Here is a 20,001-nt window from a genome sequence, read left to right as displayed (position 1 = left end):
CAACGCTCACTGTTCATCCCGGAGGAGGCATCGATCGGCTTCAGTTAGCAACAGTAGGGAAGGAATCGCTCGATCGGGTTCAGTTAACAGCCATCGATCGATCGCTCGGGTTCAGTAACGCGTAGCCTGCAGTGCAATCCTTCGGGTTCAGTTAGAGCCCAACGCCTCGCTCGGGTTCAGTTAGAGCCAACGCCTCGCACACACGCGCGTACGTGTACGAGAGAAACGTGCATCGCTCAGCCCCCGACCTCCCACCGTAACCGGGAACTCTCCGAAATTTTCCTCCCCCTCGCTTCTACCATGGTTTTTTCCGTCATGGACGGCCCAAAGAATGTCATGCAGCTGTGTCTCCGGCCCGCCCAGGACGAAAAGCCCATTTTCTGTCATGATTTTTTGTCATAGAAGTAGGAGCCCACCACATCTATGATGATATCGGGTTTTGTCACAATTATCATCATAGAAGTGTCATATGTATGACAGAAAAAAATTTCATTCGGCCCAAAATGTCACGGTTGTGTCTTTTTCTGTAGTGCCTACTGCCGCACAGAGAGCACCTTGTTCTCGGCGTCCACCTTGGCGGCGTTCTGGCACGTGAGGCCATCCCGCTCCACAAACATCCACCTTGGCCCTGCTCGCTGCCTCCTGTTGTGTCTTCTCGCCGAGGTAGGAGAAGTACTCATGCCCTGGCACATCCACCAGCTGCTTCATGGTGGCATTGTAGATGAAGAGGACGAATTGGTCCAGCTCCTTCTGCACGCTGCTGAACACCTCCTGCTTGAACTTTTTGGTGCAGGTGAAGATCTCGTCCATGGTCAGCTGCGCCACCAGCATCCGGGTCTCACCCTCGATCAGAACTTTAGCCCTTCACCATGTCGTGCCCGTGGCTCCTACCGTACGAGTGCAACAGCGCGATCAACTTCACGTGGAGTAGGAGCTTCGCTTCGACGGTGGGCAGGGCTAGACGTACCGCTCGTGGCTCAATCGGTGTTTGGCACGCTCGGTCCTAGCTTGTTAGAGAAAATGGAGGATCTGGTCTGCTAAAATTGGCCTGGAAAATTGTCGGTCTGATACGGTCTGGTCTTCAACCGGTCCGACCAAGAGGACTGAGAAAAAATGTCACTGCTGCCGCCATTCGTTCTCAGCATGCCGACCGGCAACCCCCGGGTAAACTACCATGTCCCCAAGCTTCCCCTCCTTCTTTTCTCTCCTCCCCATGCACCATAGCCTCTCACCGCTGCTGTCGTGCATGCACCACTGATGATCTCGAGTTCTCAACTTGGCGCTGGCAGCGTTCTAGCTGTAGGTTTCGCTGCCATGGTAGCGACCATTTTAGCACAGCACACATGCAGGCCATCAACTGGGGAAAACGGTCGATTGGGTGTGAACTTCGGATCGTGCGAGAATCGCTCAGCCGTGATTTCTGCGTGAGATTTAATAGCCTCCGCCAATAATCACGCACCATGATCCTACGCTGCTGTTTTCTTTGCTGAAGCATATGTTCAGGTCCACCTGCCGCCACGTGATTCTCTCTCTCCCATTGCTCTCTCCGTAACAACCTTTCCATATCGTCTGCGTCTTTATCGCGAGTAAAGGATTAGCAAGGTCAGCTCAGGAGTTAGTTGGGTTACTGGCTACACATGCCTGTGTATATCTTGTATAAATCTATACCTCTATAACTGAATATGACTGCTTTCAGTCGTGTTGGTGTGTTCACTTTCTGCACTTCTATTCAGTCGAACAGGAAATAGGAAGTACATGAGAAACATGGCTTGATCCGAAAATCACGGCACCATTTGACAACAAACTGAACATCATGTTTTTTTCGTGGTTAATCCTCTAATTATGGCAAGGACCGAACACAAAAAAACATGGGCTCATGAAAAAAAACTGCTACGAAAGGTTCATGGCTAACAACCGCGCACTTGCCGCGGCACATCACCGACCACATCGCTGGCGCTCCCGCATGTCCACCACCTCGCCACAGCACCCGCACACGCAGCCCACCTCGCCACTGCCCCAGCACGTTGACACCGGTGGTGGTTGGCCGGTCCAAATGGTGGCTCGATGAGGGACCGAACCAACCCGGACTGTGTCGCCTTGGTAGCATCGCCGAGTTCCAGGGTGGTCACCCGGGGACGATGGTGAAGATGGCGGGCAGGATGAATGGCAGCTTCTTGGATCTCTACCAATACCCACGCCTTCTTCACCAGCGTTAAGTCCTCAATGCCCCAGCCGGTGATGGCCAGGTACTATGACACGTACGCGGCAATGAAGCTCGCCGTTGACTGTTTTGCCAGCTGTACCGTTAGGTTTTCTTTCCTTCTTACCTAGATAGGACATATGAGTGTTGACCGATCAAAGGAAATAAATAGAACCTGTTAGTACATATAGCAAAAATGCCCGTGCGATGCAACGGACCTATCAAACTTGTTTTACGTGATCTCGGTTTATGTAATCAATTAATTACGTGATCTCTGTTGTATGTTCTTTCTCTATTCCAAAATTCCACTCACGCGAGTAAGAAGTATTTCACTGTCTTATGCAAGTAGTTCAGTGCATACATATGCTACTCGTTTGCAATTGCAACCTGAACAGAGTAAAAAAAATTGGTTCAGTGCATCGATGGATTGATGGGAACACACTGTCTAATGAAAAGGATAAGAATCACATTGGCATGCATAGGTGATTTGAAATTTTAAAAAATATAGCATCTACATTTGCGCATCATGAGGAACAATTCCAGAGAAAAAATTTGATCAAGTCAAGTGTATCTTTGGATATTTCATTATCCACTTAGGCCATATTAGTATTACTTCCCACGTGGTGCACATCATCCTGATGCATGGGTGTGCCTCGGCCCTTACATTGCAAATGTTATTATTGCACGAAGAGCACACATTTATAAGCTAACAGTTTCACAATGTGTTCTTGCTGATAGTAATTGAACCAAATGAAACGATGGACAAGCAAATTGATTAAGGAACTCTAGGTAATACTTCATGCCGTAAGCATTGGCTCAAAAAGTTAATTTGTAAGTAACAAAAAAGGCCTAGAAGAATAGTTCTACCTAAATAAAGTTTACTGCTGCACATGAGCAGATCCACACGAAGTAGAGGAGAGGTGGAGTAGGCCGGTAACCAGGGGAAGGAGCAGAGTGGGAGAAGATTTACACCGCCATCTCCACTCGATATGGTGTCTCCGCCGCATCTGTGGAGGTGCTGCGGCTCCGCCTCGGATGGTGCTCGTGGCTATGGTGAAGAGGAGGAGCGACGCATGGGCGAAGAGGCGGGCGGTGCTCGTGGCCAAAAAAGTGGGTCGTTCGAGCTGCGGGAGGGAGGAGGGGATCGCCGAGAGGCGGCGAGATCGATGGGCGGCGGCGGCGTCCAGGTAGGGAAGTCGAGGTAGGGCGCTGTGTTTTTTTAGGGGAGTTGCTTGTGAAAATAATGTGCGACGACGACGTAGCGAGCGGATCCCCTTAAAAAAGACATAGCAAGCGGATTCCCTTAAGGTAGGAATGGATACAATTGATGACATTGATAAATAGTGGTGAATGCTAGTCTAATTTACTATCATCATGCATGGAAACGAATCATCAAGAAAAAGAATACTTCCTATTGCTACGCTCATAGGAAGCTTCCTAATCTCTGCTACCAAACAGTTTCTTCCCAAACAAGGAAGGTAAGTTATGGACGTGATTTGAAAGGAAACAAATGTTATAAAGATTAATTAATTTAGATTTGATCTTTAGAGATCAATTGTGATTTGTTCTTTTACATAAAGACATTCCTGAATAAAAATTTGCGTCAGTATGGAAAGTTCTGATCAGTTCATTTGTTTTCGTTGTGTGAAAGGGTGACATGAAAATAAACCGATGAAGTGGGGGGAGGGGACAAAAAAATCTATGAAAAAAAACCTGCGAAGGTGGGAAGAGGTACCCAAAAAACCAACATAAATGGGACGAAAATAAACCTGAAACGGAGACTACCAACTAAGACAGTAGGAGTAGAGATTAGTGTTTGTGCCAAGTAAAGCCTTTAGATTGTTGTTTGAACTTGCTGGAAAAAAACAGAAATATGCGCTCACGAGAATAATTTTCATTTTTTTACTAGAGAGCGATAAAATAATGATTCCAGCTGCAGTAGATCAATATACAAATTATTTAGGATGTCCTAATTTCTCAGGATTTTTGGTGTTACATAAGTATTCCAAACTTACAGATTACTACAGACTGTTCTGTTTTTGACAGATTCTGTTTTCCGTGTGTTGTTCGCTTATTTTGACGAATCTATGGCTAGTATCGGGGGGTATGAACCATAGAGAAGTTGGAATACAGTAGGTTTAACACCAATAAAAATAAATAATGAGTTCATTACAGTACCCTTAAATGATGATCGTATCTATAATTTTTGATTGTTCCATACTATTATATTATCTATTTTGAATGTTTAATGGGCTTTCATTTACCTTTTATATTAATTTTGGGACTAACCTACTAACCAAAGCCCCAATGCAAATTGTTGTTTTTTTGCCTATTTAAGTGTTTCGCAGAAAAAGAATATCAAACGGAATCCAAATTGAATGAAACATTTGGGAGAGTTATTTTTGGAACAAACGTGATCCAGAAGACTTGGATTGGACGTCAAGAAAGAAGCGAGGAGGACACGAGGTAGGGAGGCACGCCCAGGGGGGTAGGCGCGCCCCCACCCTTGTGGGCCCCTCGCAGCTCCACCGACGTACTTCTTCCTCCTATATATACCCATATACCCCGAAAACATCCAGGAGCACCACGAAACCCTATTTACACCGCCGCAACCTTCTGTACCCGTGAGATCCCATCTTGGGGCCTTTTTCGGCGCTCTGCCGAAGGGGGAATCGATCATGGAGGGCTTCTACATCAACGCCCTAGCCTCTCCAATGATGTGTGAGTAGTTTACCACAGACCTTCGGGTACATAGTTATTAGCTAGATGGCTTCTTCTCTCTCTTTGGATCTCAATACAAAGTTCTCCTCGATTCTCTTGGAGATCTATTCGATGTAATTCTTTTTGCGGTGTGTTTGTCAAGATCCGATGAATTGTGGGTTTATGATCAAGATTATCTATGAACAATATTTGATTCTTCTCTGAAATCTTTTATGCATGATTTAAATATCTTTGCAAGTCTCTTCAAATTATCAGTTTGGTTTAGCCTACTAGATTGATCATTCTTGCAATGGGAGAAGTGCTTAGCTTTGGGTTCAATCTTGCGGTGTCCTTTCCCAGTGACAGCAGGGGCAGCAAGGCACGTATTGTATTGTTGCCATCGAGGATAAAAAGATGGGGTTTATATCATATTTCTTGAGTTTATCCCTCTACATCATACCATCTTTCCTAATGTGTTACTCTGTTCTTATGAACATAATACTCTAGATGCATGCTGGATAGCGGTCGATGTGGTGGAGTAATAGTAGTAGATGCAGAATCGTTTCGGTCTACTTGTCGCGGACGTGATGCCTATATACATGATCATGCCTAGATATTCTCATAAGTATTCGCTTTTTTATCAATTGCTTGACAGTAATTTGTTCACCCACCATAGAATTTGCTATCTTGAGAGAAACCTCTAGTGAAACCTATGGCCCCTGGGTCTATCTTCCATCATATTATTTCCATATCAATTTGCTATTTCTATTACCATTTATTTTGCAATCTTTATTTTCCAATCTATATCATAAAAATACCAAAAAAATATTTACCTTATTATCTTTATCAGATCTCACTTTCGTAAGTGACCGTGAAGGGATTGACAACCCCTTTATCGCGTTGGTTGTGAGGTTCTTGTTTGTTTGTGCTGGTACTAGGTGACTTGTGTGTTACCTCCTACTGGATTGATACCTTGGTTCTCAAAAACTGAGGGAAATACTTACGCTACTGTGCTGCATCACCCTTTTCTCTTCAAGGGAAAACCAACGCATGCTCAAGAGGTAGCAAGAAGGATTTCTGGCGCCGTTACTTTGGTTAAGAAATTAATCCTAATATGATAGGCATCCAAGAAGGGTATAATAAAAACTTTCATATAGAGTGCATTGAATACTATGAGAAGTTTGATTCTTGATGATTGTTTTGAGATATGAAGATGGTGATATTAGAGTCATGCTAGTTGAGTAGTTGTGAATTTGAGAGATACTTGTTTTAAAGTTTGTGATTCCCGTAGCATGCACGTATGGTGAACCGTTATGTGATGAAGTCGGAGCATGATTTATTTTTTGATTGTCTTCCTTATGGGTGGCGGTCGGGGACGAGTGATGGTCTTTTCCTACCAATCTGTCCCCCTAGGAGCATGCGCATAATGCTTTGGTCGGAGACACGATGTTTTACCCAGGTTCGGGCCCTCTTGATGGAGGTAAAACCCTACGTCCTGCTTGATTATTCTTGATAATATGAGTAGTACAAGAGTTGATCTACCACGAGATCGGAGAGGCTAAACCCTAGAAGCTAGCCTATGGTATGATTGTCTGTTGTCCTACGGACTAAAACCCTCCAGTTTAGATAGACACCGGAGGAGGCTAGGGTTACACAAGGTCGGTTACAAAGGAGGAGATATGCATATCCGTATTGCCTAGCTTGCCTTCCACGCCAAGTAGAGTCCCATCCGGACACGGGACGAAGTCTTCAATCTCGTATCTTCATAGTCCAACAGTCCGGCCAAAGGATATAGTCCGGCTGTCCGGAGACCCCCAAATCTAGGACTCTCTCAGTAGCCCCTGAACCAGGCTTCAATGACGATGAGTCTGGCGCACAGTGTTGTCTTTGGCATTGCAAGGCGGGTTCCTCCTCCGAATACACCACAGAAGAGTTTGAATACAAGGATAGTGTCCGAACCTGCAAAATAAGTTCCACATACCACCGTAGAGAGAATAATATTTCCACAAATCTAATCTGCTGACACGTTTTGGCAGCATGACATCATGCCATGGCCCGGTAATTATTCGAACCGTTTTTGTTTAACCAGCCCCGCACATAACGCGAGGCGGTTTCTTGACACGTCTTGTCAAAGTAGAGATCGTCTTCCCCTTATTACGGGATTCTCATCAATACAAACGTGAGTAACCCAACCGCGCCATTGATTACGGCGCTTGGGGGATAAGCGAGTTTTACCAGGCTAGTGGGGGCGCATAGTTTAGTCCGCCCTTATAAAGGGATAAGATCTCACCTTTTTTCTTCCCACGCCTTCTTCCTCCTTGCTCATCCATTCTCGCGCACTCGAGCTCCAACGCCCAAGTCCACATCCTTCTCCTCAACTCTCTCCAAACATGTCTGGAGCGGGAGGCAAGTGGATGGCCTCCTCCATCACGGAGGGACTCATCAAAAAGCTACGTGGAGCTGGATACTTAGCCGCGGATATCGCGCACCGGCTGCCAGCCGCAGGGCAGGTCATCCCTACCCCAGAACCTCACAAAAGGGTGGTTTTCCTCCCCCACTTCATCCGCGGACTAGGGTTTCCCCTCCATCCATTTTGTCCGCGGCCTCATGTTCTATTATGGGCTGGACTTTCATGATCTGGCCCCGAACTTCATCCTCAACATCTCGGTGTTCATCGTCGTGTGCGAGGCCTTCCTTCGCATCCGGCCCCACTTCGGCCTGTGGCTGAAGACCTTCAATATCAAGCCGAAGGTGGTGGGCGGCCAACAAGTGGAATGCGGCGGAGCCATGGTGGGCAAGATGCCCAACGTTATATGGCTCGAGGGCTCCTTGGTGGAGACCATAAAGGGGTGGCAATCGGGGTGGTTCTACATCACCGAGCCGCGCGACACCAACTGGGTGGAGGCCCCCGAGTTTCGATCCGGAATCCCCACGCGGCTCACTTCCTGGAAGGAGAAGGGCTTGTCCTAGGGTTCATCGGTGGAGCTGGATGGACTCTAGAAGTGTATCCGGAACATGACAAGCAAGAAACTTAAGCTTATCAACATAGTCCAGGTCATGCTCTTCCGTTGGATCCTCCCGTGTCAACAACGGGACTTCAACTTATGGGAGTTCGACCCAGCCCAGCACCAGACTCTCAACGAGCTCTTCGACACGATGCATAAAGACGTCTGGAGGGTGTTGTTCAAGGGCGCTGAGGTCCCTCCTTCTCTTACCGAGGACCGCGGGCTAAGCGCGAAGCGCCATGCGAATCTGGTAAGTTCTGTACATCTGGCAGGGTATTTATTTCCCATGGCTTAACCATGTGCGGGGTCTGAGCTCCCATGCCTTTGACAGGACTGGGTGGAGACATCGGAGCAGATCAACTGTCCGGCCCCTCTGCTCGAAGACCCTGCGGACACTCTCCTGACAGAGATGCAGACTCCGGCTCCTTATGAGGTGTCGGACAAGACCAAGAAGAAGGCCAAGGGAACCCGAAAGTGTTCCCGGCGCCAGGTGGTATCGGACTCATCATCCGATAACACCAAGACACCCTCCTCCCGTGAAAACAAGGAGAAGGATGATGAAGATTCTCCCCCTCCAGCCGGGGGAGACAAGAAAAGGAAGGTCTCCCCAACCGGGGAGGCCGAAGGGTCCAAGAAGGGAAGGACTCTCCTTCCGGACTGCTCCACCGCCTCCGCCGACGGCGAAGACGAGTGGCTGCTCAGGGCCAAGCCCTTGGCGAAGTCGTAAGTATTCGGATACTAGAGTAACTCATAGTATACCTTTGTCGCACTGCTTCTCCTAACGTCGAATATGATTATGCAGTCCGCCCCAAGCCCGTATCGATGTATCATCATCGGACGGTTCCTTGGACTCGTCGGACATGAATAGTGATACACTTCCAACCGCCTCCTTCCCTTGCCCTACGGACAATGCCGAGGTATTGTCTCAAGGGGCACCGAGCAGGGGGGAGACAGTCCTGGAGGCGCCTCAAGGCGACCTTCCGGACTCCAGGAGCAAAGGGAGCAAGCCTCCCGGGGGCTCCAAGTTCGGCTCTCAGCCGAACACCGCACCGGAACCTCCAGTGGTTCCGGACTAGAGCAGGCGGCCCCCTTCCAAAAGGGGCAAGATGCCCATGCCGGTGACCTCTATCCATCCAAAGGCACCGGACAACCTGTTGGGAGCGCTTCACGGCGCTTCCATCGACGAAGAGCACCGCACTATTATGAGTGCGGTGATCAAGAAGGTTCAGTCCGCCAAGAGCGGACTGACTGAAGCATGTGCCAGCCTTCTAACAGGCTTTGAGGTAAGTATTTAAAATATAGGAAAAATATTACCGCATAGACAGTAGCCCCTGATGCTCTATTTGGTGTTCACAAAGAAAAGCCGAATAGAGGATCAATAATATCTGTAGGAGTCTAATATAAGTATGTCTGTATGCGTACGCAGGCTTCGCTGCTGACCTCTGCCGCACTGACTGTGGAGGTCGCTGCACTAAACCAGGACCTTGAGGGGTCCGGGAAAGAGCTCGGCCTTGCCAAGAGGCAGCTTGAGGAGAACAAAGGTAAGTAATACCTCGTCTATATATAAAAGAAAATGTGGTTGCGAAATGACAGGATCATCATGAATGTGCCAGGGGCCACGACCGAAGTGGCGACCCTGAAGCAAGCGCTGTCCGAGGCCGAAGACAAATTAAGCGACCAAGGAGCGCACCGAGTGGGAAAAGCAAGAGGCATGGGTGGGCGAGGTGCAGCAAGAGCTCCAGGCTCTCGTGAAGAAGCACGAGGCTTTGGAGCTTGACTCGAAGACGCGAGAGTCCGAGCTTGCCGCGGCCCTTGGGAGCACAAAGCATGCCAAGGCCGAAGCCCAAAAGGCCCTCTAGGAAATTGAGGCGATGAGGAAGATAGCGGCGGGTAAGGCATTCAATATGCAAAGCAAGCATGTGAAAGTGAATTACTTGTTACTTACCCGAGGCCGGAGCTCTCCAGGAGCATTCGCAGATTTGCCCCGCAGCGTGTCGTATGCCGCGAAGTATTACCAGGCCGAGGAGGGAAGCTCGATGGAGAAGTTGTTCTGGTCTCAGTATACTGGGACCTAACACCTGATGCCTATGAGCGACCAGCTGAAGCAACTGGTCGAGCCGCACAAGGCGGCCGAACAGGCCATGAAGGGCTTTATAGTCCGGATGTGGCCTAGCGACTCCCTTCCCAACAGCTACTTCGGCCTAGTGAGGCGGCTTGTGGATGCCTGCCCACGGCTGTAAGTCATCAAGCGATCCGTCTGTATCGAAGGTGCCCGCTGGGCTTTTGCCCGTGCAAAGGTGCACTGGGCCAAGATGGATGCCGAGAAGCTGGTGAAGGAGGGGCTGCCGCAGGGCAAGGAGCATCGCCACCCCGAGATGTATTATGAGGGTGTCCTGAAGGGTGCCCGTCTTGTGGCGGACGAGTGTGCGAAAGATGTAATATTTGAATGAACTTGCTCGTGTGATCCTGTATTATGAAAACTTGTTCATATGCGCTATGCAATGCTTGTTTGAATTTAAAATATTACCTTATGTTCGGCTGTTTATCAAATCTGAGAGATGGCTAGTCGTCGGCTTCTGCCCCCATGCCACGAGTGCTGGGGTGTTCGGGATAAACCTGAGCACTCTTTTTCCCATTTCTGGGTCCTTCGAGGGAGGTGCTCAGCACAACGAACAAGGCAATCGGACTATAATGCTTTATCACTCTCACTTAGCCATAGAATTCTATAATTTTAAATTTTGGCGAAGCCCCAAGTATTCGGAAGGCCGAATTCGGGGTGCTATACACGCCTTAAGCTGGACAAAGCCGACTCCTCGCTCTAAGCGGCATAAGTCTTTAGGGACTCGAAACCTCTCGAACAGCGACCAGCTCTCGCCTTATCATGACAGTCAGTTTTAGCTTTCTCTACTGAGGTGCTTAGCCTAGCTGAACCGGGGCACAATCACAGTAGTTCTCCCAGTGCTACCTTAGACGATATAGCGGAACGTAAGGTACCAAAACATGGGAGCCGGGCAAACCCAACTATTGACCCAAGACATGATTCGGAGCTGATGCATATAATGCTATAAGTTCGGGGTGCCGCACTGTCGAAAGTGTTCGGACTTCTCACGCCGTATTATGGGGTATGCTTAAGCCCCTAGCGTACTGGACGTACCAGAGTGTACGGGTGCTAGATGTTATGAATGAACATATATATATATAAAGAAGAATAGAGAATGCGATAATAGTCTAGTGCTATGCACTGTTTATTCAAAAAGGTGCGTTAAAGCAGAATGATACAAGTAGCGCGATAAGCAGAAAGTAGGACTATTTGACATGTCCCCTCCAAGGGCAAGCTGAGGAATGGTATTTAAAGCAAGTATTTCACTCGTTATCGGAATCCACCTGGGAGTTCAGTGGTGCGACGTAGCTTTCTGCCTCCTTGGTTGTTGCATCATGTGTCCGGCAATCATACTGCCGGATAGGGTTTCCAGAGATTAAAGTCCTGAAAGAGAGAAAAATAACAAAGCGGGAAGCCCCTAGTGCGGTTGAGCCGCGTCTTGGGGCATGCCGTAGTCGTGCCCCCCTCCCCACCTGTGCCCATGGTATTTTCAATGCGTAATTGTGTACGCGTGGCACGAATTTTGCCGTTTGGCTGGGGCTGGGGCGGTGGCCGCATTGCTATGCGAGCTCGGAACATGCCAGGCGGTCTTGTTGCCGATTACTCCGGGCGCGCTTGAAGGTGTCTGGGTCTTTAATCGCCGAACTGGTGGATTGCCTTAAGAGGCTGCTTTGCGCTTCTGTTGCGAGGGCTGCAGTGTGCTCCTCCGTGCGGAGAGAGCGCTATGTGTTTCCATTAACTGTGATGACCCCCCGAGGTCCTGGCATCTTGAGCTTGAGGTATGCATAATGCGGTACCGCATTGAATCTCGCAAATGTGGTTCGCCCGAGAAGTGCATGATAGCCACTGCAGAACGGGACTATATCGAAGATTAACTCCTCGCTTCGGAAGTTATTCGGGGATCCGAAGACCACTTCCAGTGTGACTGAGCTTGTGCATGGGCCTCTACACCTGGTATGACGCCTTTGAAGGTCGTTTTTGTGGGTTTGATCCTTGAGGGGTCTATACCCATTTTGCGCACTGTGTCCTGATAAAGCAGGTCCAGGCTGCTTCCGCCATCCATAAGGACTCGAGTGAGGTGAAATCCGTCAATGATTGGGTCTAGGACCAGTGCGGCGAATCCGCCATGACGGATACTAGTGGGGTGGTCCCTGCGATCGAAGGTGATCGGATAAGAGGACCATGGGTTGAACTTTGGGGCGACTGGCTCCAACGCATATACGTCCCTTAGCGCATGATTCCGCTCCCTCTTGGCGATTTGGGTTGCGTATATCATGTTCACCGTCCGCACTTGTGGGGGGACCTCTTTTGTCCTCCGGTGTTCGGCTGCCGGGGCTCCTCCTCGTCATCGCTATGTGACCCCTTATCTTTGTTTTCGGCATTTAACTTGCCGGCCTGCTTGAACACCCAACAATCCCTATTGGTGTGGTTGGCTGGCTTGTCGGGGGTGCCGTGTATTTGACACGAGCGATCGAGTATACGGTCCAAACTGGACGGGGCGGTGTCAAAACCGGCGGATCTCGGGTAGGGGGTCCCGAACTGTGCGTCTAAGGCGTATGGTAACAGGAGGCGGGAGACACGATGTTTTACCCAGGTTCGGGCCCTCTTGATGGAGGTAAAACCCTACGTCCTGCTTGATTATTCTTGATAATATGAGTAGTACAAGAGTTGATCTACCACGAGATCGGAGAGGCTAAACCCTAGAAGCTAGCCTATGGTATGATTGTCTGTTGTCCTACGAACTAAAACCCTCTTGTTTATATAGACACTGGAGGAGGCTAGGGTTACACAAGGTCGGTTACAAAGGAGGAGATATGCATATCCGTATTGCCTAGCTTGCCTTCCACGCCAAGTAGAGTCCCATCCGGACACAGGACGAAGTCTTCAATCTCGTATCTTCATAGTCCAACAGTCCGGCCAAAGGATATAGTTCGGCTGTCCGGAGACCCCCTAATCCAGGACTCCCTCAATGGGCATCTCCATAGCCTGTTGATACACCTAGTTGATGTGAGACTATCTTCTCCTTTTGTCTTCTCCACAACCACCATTCTATTCCACCTATAGTGCTATGTCCATGGCTCACGCTCATATATTGCATGAAGATTGAAAAAGTTTGAGAACATCAAAAGTATGAAACAATTGCTTGGCTTGCCATTGGGGTTGTGCATGATTTAAATACTTTGTGTGGTGAAGATAAAGCATAGCGAGACTATATGACTTTGTAGGGATAACTTCCTTTTGCCATGATATTTTGAGAAGACACAATTACTTAGTACGCTTGAAGTATTATTATTTTATGTCAATATTAAACTTTTGTCTTGAATCTTTCGGATCTGAGCATTCATGCCACAATAAAGAAAATTACATTGAGAATTATGCTAGGTAGCATTCCACATCAAAAAATTTGTTTTTATCAATTACCTACTCGAGGACGAGCAGGAATTAAGCTTGGGGATGCTTGATAAGTCTCCAACGTATTTATAATTTTTGATTGTTCCATGCTATTATATTATCTGTTTTGGATGTTTAATGGGCTTTAATTTACCTTTTATATTATTTTTGGGACTAACCTACTAACCAAAGGCCTAGTGCAAATTGTTTTTTGCCTATTTCAGTGTTTCGCAGAAAAGGAATATCAAACGGAATGAAACCTTCGGGAGAGTTATTTTTGTAACAAACGTGATCCAGGAGACTTGGAGTGGACATCAAGAAAGAAGTGAGGAGGCCACGAGGCAGGGAGGCGCGCCCAGGGGGGTAGGCGCGCCCCCCACCCTCATGGGCCCCTCGCAGCTCCACCGTTGTACTTCTTCCTCCTATATATACCCATATACCCCGAAAACATCCGGGAGCACCACGAAACCCTATTTCCACCATCGCAACCTTCTATACCCGTGAGATCCCATCTTGGGGCCTTTTTTGGCGCTCTGCCGGAGGGGGAATCGATCATGGAGGGCTTCTACATCAACACCCTAGCCTCTCCGATGATGTGTGAGTAGTTTACCACAGACCTTCGGGTCCATAGTTATTACCTAGATGGCTTCTTCTCTCTCTCTCTCTCTCTTTGGATCTCAATACAAAGTTCTCCTCGATTCTCTTGGAGATCTATTCGATGTAGTTCTTTTTGCGGTGTGTTTGTCAAGATCCGATGAATTGTGGGTTTATGATCAAGATTATCTATGAACAATATTTGATTCTTCACTGAAATATTTTATGCATGATTTAAATATCTTTGCAAGTCTCTTCGAATTATCAATTTGGTTTGGCCTACTAGATTGATCGTTCTTGCAATGGGAGAAGTGCTTAGCTTTGGGTTCAATCTTGCGGTGTCCTTTCCCAGTGACAGCAGGGGCAGCAAGGCACGTATTGTATTGTTGACATCGAGGATAAAAAGATGGGGTTTATATCATATTGCTTGAGTTTATCCCTCTACATCATGTCATCTTGCCTAATGCGTTACTCTGTTCTTATGAACTTAATACTCTAGATGCATGCTGGATAGCGGTCGATGTGTGGAGTAACAGTAGTAGATGCAGAATCGTTTCGGTCTACTTGTCGCGGACGTGATGCCTATATACAAGATCATGCCTAGATATTATCATAAGTATTCACTTTTTTATCAATTGCTCGACAGTAATTTGTTCGCCCACCGTAGAATTTGCTATCTTGAGAGAAGCCACAAGTGAAACCTATGGCCCCCGAGTCTATCTTCCATCATATTATTTCCATATCAATTTGCTATTTCTATTACCATTTATTTTGCAATCTTTATTTTCCAATCTATATCATAAAAATACCAAAAAATATTTATCTTATTATCTTTATCAGATCTCACTTTCGTAAGTGACCGTGAAGGGATTGACAACCCCTTTATCGCGTTGGTTGCGAGGTTCTTGTTTGTTTGTGCTGGTACTAGGTGACTTGTGTGTTACCTCCTACTGGATTGGTACCTTGGTTCTCAAAAACTGAGGGAAATACTTACGCTACTATGTTGCGTCACCCTTTCCTCTTCAAGGAAAACCAACGCATGCTCAATAGGTAGCACATATCGATGACAAAGTTAACAACGTATGTTGTGATGCGGTTTACTGATAAAGATCTTCGTAGAATATGTAGGAACCAATATGAGCATCCAGGTTCCGCTATTGGTTATTGACCGGAGATAAGTCTCGGTCATGTTTACATAGTTCTCAAACCCGTAGGGTCCGCACGCTTAACGTTCGGTGACGATCGGTATTATGAGTTTATGTGTTTTGATGTACCGAAGGTTGTTCCAGTCCCGGATGTGATCACGGGCATGACGAGGAGTCTCGAAATGGTCGAGACATAAGATCAATATATTGGAAACCTATGTTTGGACATTGAAATGGTTCCGGGTGAGTTCGGGAATATACCGGAGTACCGGGAGGTTACTGGAACTCCCCCGGGAAGTATATGGGCCTTAGTGGGAGAGAGGAGAAGGAAGCCTATGAGCCCCCCCCCCCCAAGCCCAATCCGAATTGGGTGGGGGCGGCCCCCCCTTTCCTTCCTCCTTCATTCCCCTTCCTTTCTCTCCTAGTCAAACTAGGGAAGGGGGGAATCCTACTCTTGGTGGGAGTAGGACTCCTCCAAGGCGCACCATAGAGGGTCGGCCCTCCCCCTCCTCCACTCCTTATACGGAGGAGGGGGCACCCCATAGACACACAAGTTGACTATTGTCTTAGCCGTGTGCGGTGTCCCCCTCCACCATAATACACCTCGGTCATATCGTTGCAGTGCTTAGGCGAAGCCCTGTTCCGGTAGCTTCATCATCATCGTCATCACGCCATCGTGCTGACGAAGCTCTCCCTCGACACTCCGCTGGATCAAGAGTTTGTGAGACATCACCGAGCCGAACGTGTGCAGATCGCGGAGGTGCCGTACTTTTGGTGCTAGGATAGGTCGGATCGTGAAGACGTTCAACTACATCAACCGCATTGTCATAACACTTCCGCTTACGGTCTACGAGGGTACGTGGACAACACTCTTCCCCTCTCATTGCTATGCATCACCATGATAGATCTTGCGTGTGCATAGGAATTTTTTTGAAATTACTGCGTTCCCCAATAGTGGCATCCGAGCCAGGTCTATGAGTAGATGTTATATGCACGAGTAGAACACAAAGGAGTTGTGGGCATGGGTATATACATATTGCTTGCCGTCACTAATTGATTCTTGAATCAACGGTATTGTTGGATGAAGCGGCTCAGACCGACATTACGTGTACGCTTATGCGAGACTGGTTCTACCAACGTGCTTCGCACACAGGTGGCCGGTGGGTGTCACTTTCTCCAACTTTAGTTGAATCGGATTCAATGAACAAGGTTCTTTCTGAAGATCAAAAATCAATCACTATACCGCGTTGTGGTGTTTGATGCATAGGTAAGAACGGTTATTGCTCACCCCGTAGCAGCCACGTAAAACTTGCAACAACAAAATAGAGGATGTCTAACTTGTTTTTGCAGGGCAAGTTGTGATGTGATATGGTCAAGACATGATGCTAAATTTTATTGTATGAGATGATCATGTTTTGTAATAGAGTTATCGGCAACTGGCATGAGCCATATGGTTGTCGCTTTATTGTATGAAATGCAATCGCCATGTAATTGCTTTACTTTATCACTAAGCGGTAGTGATAGTCATAGAAGCAATAGTTGGAGAGACGACAACGATGCCTCGATGGAGACCAAGGTGTCAAGTCGGGGACGATGGTGATCATGACGGTGCTTTGGAGATGAAGATCAAAGGCACAAGATGATGATGGCCATATCATATCACTTATATTGATTTCATGTGATATTTATCCTTTATGCACCTTATTTTGCTTAGTTCTACGGTACCATTAAAAGATGACCTCTCACTAAATTTCAAGGTGTAAGTGTTCTCCCTGAGTATGCACCATTGCTACAGTTCGTTGTGCCGAGACACCACGTGATGATCGGGTGCGATAAGCTCTACGTTCACATACAACAGGTGCAAGCCAGTTTTGCATACGCAGAATACTCAGGTTAAACTTGATGAGCCTAGCATATGCAGATATGGCCTCGGAACACTGAGACCGAAAGGTCGAGCATGAATCATATAGTAGATATGATCAACATAGTGATGTTCACCATTGAAAACTACTCCATCTCACGTGATAATCAGACATGGTTTAGTTGATATGGATCACATGATCACTTAGATGATTAGAGGGATGTCTATCTAAGTGAGAGTTCTTAAGTAATATGATTAATTGAACTTAAATTTATCATGAACTTAGTCCTGATAGTATTTGCATACCTATGTTGTAGATCAATTGCTCGCGTATAGCTTCCCCGTTTTATTTATGATATGTTCCTAGAGAAAACTATGTTGAAAGATGTTAGTAGAAATGATGCGGACTAGCTCCCTGATCTGAGGATTATCCTCATTGCTCCATAGAAGAATTATGTCCTTGATGCACCGCTAGGTGATGGACCTATTGCAGGAGCAGATGCAGACGTTATGAACATTTGGCAAAGCTCGGTATGATGACTACTTGATAGTTTTGTGCACCATGCTTTACGGCTTAGAACCAGGAATTCAAAAACGTTTTGAACGCCACGGAGCATATAAGATGTTCCAAGAGCTAAAATTGGTATTTCATACTCATGCCTGAGTCGAGAGGTATGAGACCTCTGGCAAGTACTTTGCCTACAAGATGGAGGAGAATAGCTCAACCAGTGAGCATGTGCTCAGAATGTCTGAGTACTACAATCACTAGAATCGAGTGGGAGTTAATCTTCCAGATAAGATAGTGATTGACAGAGTTCTCTAGTCACTATCACCAAGTTACTAGAACATCGTGATGAGCTATAATATGTAAGGGATGACGAAAACAATCCCCGAGCTCTTCGCGGTGCTGAAATCAGCGAAGGTAGAAATCAAGAAAAACATCAAGTGTTGATGGTTGACAAGACCATTAGTTTCAAGTAAAAGGGCAAGGGAAAGAAAGGGAACTACAAGAAGAATGGCAAGCAAGTTGCCACTCCCATGAAAAAAACCCAAATCTAGACCCAAGCCTGAAACTGAGTGCTTCTACTACAAAGGAAATGGTCACTGGAAATGGAACTGCCATAGATACTTGGTGGATAAGAAGGACGGCAAAGTGAACAAAGGTATATTTGATATACATGTTATTGATGTGTACTTTACTAGTGTTTATAGCAACCCCTCAGTATTTGATACTGGTTCAGTTGCTAAGAGTAGTAACTCGAAACGGGAGTTGCAAAATAAACAAAGACTAGTTAAGGGCGAGGTGATGATGTGAGTTGGAAGTGATTCCAAGGTTGATAAGATCACCATCACACACTCCCTTTACCTTCGGGATTAGTGTTGAACCTAAAATAAAAGTTTTTTGGTGTTTGCGTTGAGCATGGATATGATTGGATCATGTTTATTGCAATACAGTTATTCATTTAAGTCAAAGAATAATTGTTGTTCTATTTACATGAATAAAACCTTCTATGGTCATACACTCAATATAAATGGTTTATTGAATCTCGATCGTAGTGATACACATATTCATAATATTGATGCCAAAAGATGCAGAGTTAATAATGATAGTGCAACTTATATGTGGCATTGCCGTTTAGGTCATATTGGTGTAAAGCGCATGAAGAAATTCCATACTGATGGACTTTTGGAATCACTTGATGCTTGCGAACCATGCCTCATGGGCAAGATGACTAAGACTCCGTTGTTCAGAACAATGGAGCGAACAATAGACTTGTTGGAAATAATACATACTGATGTGTGCGATCCAATGAGTGTTGAGGATCATGGCGGGTATCGTTATTTTCTGACCTTCACAGATGATTTGAGCAGATATGGGTATATCTACTTGATGAAACATAAGTCTGAAACATTTGAAAAGTTCAAAGAATTTCAGAGTGAAGTGGAAAATCATCATAATAAGAAAATAAAGTTTCTACGATCTGATCACGGAAACAAATATTTGAGTTACGAGTTTGGTCTTCATTTAAAACAATGCAGAATAGTTTCGCAACTCACGCCACCTGGAACACCACAATGTAATGGTGTGTCCGAATGTTGTAACCGCACTTTATTAGATATGGTGCGATCTATGATGTCTCTCACTGATTTACCGCTATCGTTTTGGGGTTATGCTTTAAAGACAGCTGCATTCACGTTAAATAGGGCACCATCAAAATCCGTTGAGATGACACCTTATGAACTATGGTTTGGCAAGAAACCCAAGTTGTCGTTTCTTAAAGTTTGGGGCTGCGATGCTTATGTGAAAAGCTTCAACCTGATAAGCTCGAACCCAAATCGGAGAAATGTGTCTTCATAGGATACCCAAAGGAGACTGTTGGGTACACCTTCTATCACAGATCCGAAGGCAAGATATTCGTTGTTAAGAATGGATCCTTTCTAGAGAAGAATTTCTCTTGAAAGAAGTGAGTGGGAGGAAAGTAGAACTTGATGAGGTAACAGTACCTGCTCCCTTATTGGAAAGTAGTTCATCACTAAAATCAGTTCCAATGATTCCTACACCAGTAAGTGAGGAAGCTAATGATGATGATCATGAAACTTCTGATCAAGTTACTACCGAACCTCGTAGGTCAACCAGAGTAAGATCCGCACCAGAGTGGTACGGTAATCCTGTTTTGGAAGTCATGTTACTTGACCATGACGAACCTACGAACTATGAGGAAGCGATGATGAGCCCAGATTCCGCAAAATGGCTAGAGGCCATGAAATCTGAGATGGGATCCATGTATGAGAACAAAGTATGGACTTTGGTTGACTTGCCCGATGATCAGCAAGCCATAGAGAATAAATGGATCTTCAAGAAGAAGACTGACGCTGACGGTAATGTTACTGTCTACAAAGTTTCACTTGTTGCAAAAGGTTTTCGACAAGTTCAAGGAGTTGACTACGATGATACCTTGTCACCCGTAGTGATGCTTAAGTCCGTCTGAATCATGTTAGCAATT

At 46.4% G+C, this 20,001-nt stretch overlaps 1 pseudogene; it reads right to left on the bottom strand.

The window, feature by feature from the left end:
• Positions 1 to 20,001, bottom strand: part of LOC119353698 — a 72,631-nt pseudogene that overhangs the window by 40,930 nt on the left and 11,700 nt on the right.

The sequence above is a fragment of the Triticum dicoccoides genome, chromosome 1A (assembly GCF_002162155.2).
Source record: "Triticum dicoccoides isolate Atlit2015 ecotype Zavitan chromosome 1A, WEW_v2.0, whole genome shotgun sequence".
In the NCBI taxonomy this organism is placed as follows: domain Eukaryota; kingdom Viridiplantae; phylum Streptophyta; class Magnoliopsida; order Poales; family Poaceae; genus Triticum; species Triticum dicoccoides.
The sequence above is the reverse complement of the archived record's forward strand: the minus strand, read 5'-3'. Positions and strand labels throughout refer to the sequence as shown.